The sequence below is a fragment of the Terrapene carolina genome, unplaced genomic scaffold (genome assembly GCF_002925995.2).
Source record: "Terrapene carolina triunguis isolate 2854851 unplaced genomic scaffold, T_m_triunguis-2.0 Scaffold88, whole genome shotgun sequence".
Taxonomy (NCBI): Eukaryota; Metazoa; Chordata; order Testudines; family Emydidae; genus Terrapene; species Terrapene triunguis.
This window is the reverse complement of record NW_020664439.1, coordinates 43,760,744-43,764,005: the sequence shown is the minus strand read 5'-3', so window position 1 is coordinate 43,764,005 and position 3,262 is coordinate 43,760,744.

Genomic DNA, 3,262 nt, shown 5'->3' with positions numbered 1-3,262 from the left:
CCCCCCCCCCCCGCAATAGCTTGTCTCCCCCCTCCATGGCCTGGTGCACCCTGGCCAGTTCTAGTGTCTGCTATGCTATGTTTACCAATGCAATTCATTACAGCAACGGGTGTGCCAGCCGTGAGGCACCCGGCGGACCCTCTCCTGATCCCCCCCACTTCACGCACTGCCCTGCGGTCCCCAAATGTGCCAAACACTCCTCCCCCAGGAGCCGGGGCGGGAGCCCCTAAGAAATGCTGCGGGCTGGGGCCCCGTGCACACCCTGCGCTGCCCCCGGCTCCCCGGAGCGCCCAGCAGGGCCTGCCCCCTCCTGCTTTACTGGAATTCAACCAGCAGATCAAGTGCCTAAACGAGGGGTCAGGCCCGGCCCGTGGAGCTCCTGAGGAACTGACTCCGGGCAAGGGGAGGTTGCATCTGACCCCAGGGCTCTCGAGCACCCAGTCTGTGCCTGCACCTTGGCAGACCGTCTGCCTGCCTCAGAGATGCCTGCTGGATGCTGAGTAGCAGCGGGCATTGCCCGGGACTGTCTCAGTCTCTGGCCAGTGCATCTGCTCAGGGCCCGGGTTGGGGAGTGAATGGGGGGTCAAGATGTCACCTCCCTGTGGGGGGCGGGGGGGATGTGGGAGGGTGTTAGCAAGCTCTTGGGCCAGAGAGTCAGTGTTTGGGGTCCAGGGATGGATCCCAGAGCACTTGGACAAAGCCAAAAGTGGCTCCTGCCGCGCTGTGCTGGGAAGCTGCCTGTCCCAGGGAGGCGGGCGGTGCCGTTGTCCTGTCTAGGCCATGGGCCTGAGGAGGAAACGTGCCCCTAGTTGGAGAGCTGATGCTGCCCCCCTAAGGCAGCAGTGACTTTCCAGCCGGGTGACATGGGGCCAAACCCGCTTCCGCCCACGGGCACATGGATTGCTCACCACCCAGGGGCAGGCAGCGGGGCCTGAGGGCTTGGGGACGGTGTCCCAGAATGGCTGGCTCAGGCTTAGCGCTTGCAGTGACCTTGTAGCAGACAGCAACGGGACATGGCATTAGGTTTTTCTCCACTGTGCATGGTGGTTTGTTATTGTAGGGTCGCATGAGTGCTGTGGGCTGTGCATGCTGCTGTGTTATTACAGGGTTGCTTGAGAGCACCGGACCATGCATGCTGCTTTGTTATTGTAGGGGTGCTTGCAAGCACTGGGCTGTGCATGCTCTTTTGTTATTGTAGGGTTGCTTGCACAAGGTCTGAGGCAAAGCCCTTTGAAGTCACTGGAATGGCTCCCCCAGGCTGTGGATCGGGCCTAGAGGCGAGCACGAGTGAGCTCTGTGCCTTCTCGGGCTTGCTCGTCTGCGAGCCCCAGTCACGTACCTACACCCCTAACGGGCCGGGCTGGAAGCGTCTCCCCAGGCGCCGTCTCCCCAGCTGGCCGTGGCAGCTGCTGCCTGAGTGGGTGGCGCGGTGGGCTGCTAGATCTCAGTGCTCAGGGTGTGTGGGGGGAGGTGGTTCTCCTCGCTGGGCATGGGGGAGCAACTGGCTCTTTAACTCAGCCAGGGAACCCCAGGATTTGGGGGAGGAAGGGGAAACTGCCCTGCTCCTCCCCCACCCTCTGCCAAGGACCCCTTCAATCTTCCCTCCCATTGGAGCCAATGGGACCCCCTGGGAGACCTGGGGCAGGCTACGGTCTATATGGGCCCTTGGCAGCAGTCTCTCCTGGGCCACTCCCCACCCCAGGTCTCCCCATGCCCCACTGTGCCCCACACCGGCAGTGCCCACAGGCCGCTCCCCACTGCAGTTGTCAGGCAGCCCCCGAGCAAGGAGTTTGAGTCTGGTCCCAGCAGGGAGCAGGTGTTTGCATCACCTCCCTCGCTCTGGAAGACACTGGCACACAGCTGGGCACTGCCTGCAGGGGTCTGAAACGCCCCTTCCCCCAGGAACATAAGGCAGCTTCGCCAGCCCCTGCTCCCTGCTTGGAGCGGGCGACAGTGGCCCCTTGCCAGCGTGCAAGAGGCTCGCACGCTGCAGCCGTGGGGCAGAGGCGGTGGGAGACCACGCTGGCTTGCTAGCCCCTCCCATCCAAGAGACTCTGGGCACATTCACAAACATGCCCACTTTAACCCCGCCCGTGCTGTGGGCAACACCCCCTTATGACCGCTGGGGAAACAGAGGCACGGGGAGGGGACGGCCCAGATCCTTAAAGATATTTAGGCACTGAACGCCCATTGATTTCAATGGGAGATAGTCTCCTTCATACCCTTGAGGATCTGTGCTGAAGTGGCTTGCTCAAATGAGGAAAAGAACCCCGGAGTCCTGACCCCTAGACATCCACCCAACCCATTGTAGCATGCTCTCTCCTAGGGAGCCTGGCTCACAGAGGGGCTGCCCCCCCCCGGCACCCCGGCACCCCGGACAGCCCCAGAGAACTTAATAACGCAACATCTGGAAAGAGAAAAGCAAATAGGAGGGGTTGGCTAGCAGCACTGGGCAATTACTAGTCCCTGGGCCTTCCCCAGCCTGCGGCAGGAGTGGGTGACTCCAATTGTACTTCACGTGAAGGGGCTGTGCAGACATGTGGCGGTGCGGTGTGCATACATGTGTGCTTGTGTTGCCCACATACAGGTGGGTGCGTGTGAGTACACATACCCCTCCCCTCACATCTGCGTGTGCACACACCCCCTTCCCCTCACATCCATGTGAGTAAACACACACCCCTCCCCTCATATCCGGATGTGATATGGATGTGAGGGGAGATGTGTGTGTGCCTGGAGGTGAGGCATGGGTGTCCATATCCATGCACAAAGGTGAGAGGTGGTTCGTGTGTGTGTGTGTGTGTGTGTGTGTCACACAGGTGTGAGGGGAGGTGTGTGCGTACACACTGCAGTGAGGGATGTTTGTGTATGAGGGGAAGGAGGTGTGACCGCACGTGGATGTGAGGGGAGGGGTGTGTGCACACAGCTGTGAGGGGAGGGGTGTATGTACTCACATGGATATGAGGGGTGTGTGTGTGTGTGTACGCACACGGATGTGAGGGGAAGGGGGGGGCATGTTCACACACGGCTGTGAGGGGCAGTATGTGTGTACTCACGAATATGAGGGGAGGGGTGTGTGTGCACACGGATGTGAGGGGAGGGGTATGTATGTACTCACACGGACGTGGGGGGGGGGATGTGTGTGTGTGTGCAGGCGGTGGGGGGGGGGGGGGGGGTGTGTGTAGGCACACGGACGTGAGGGGAGGGATGTGTGTGTTTGTGTGTATACTCACATGGATGTGAGGGGAGGGGTATGTATGTACTC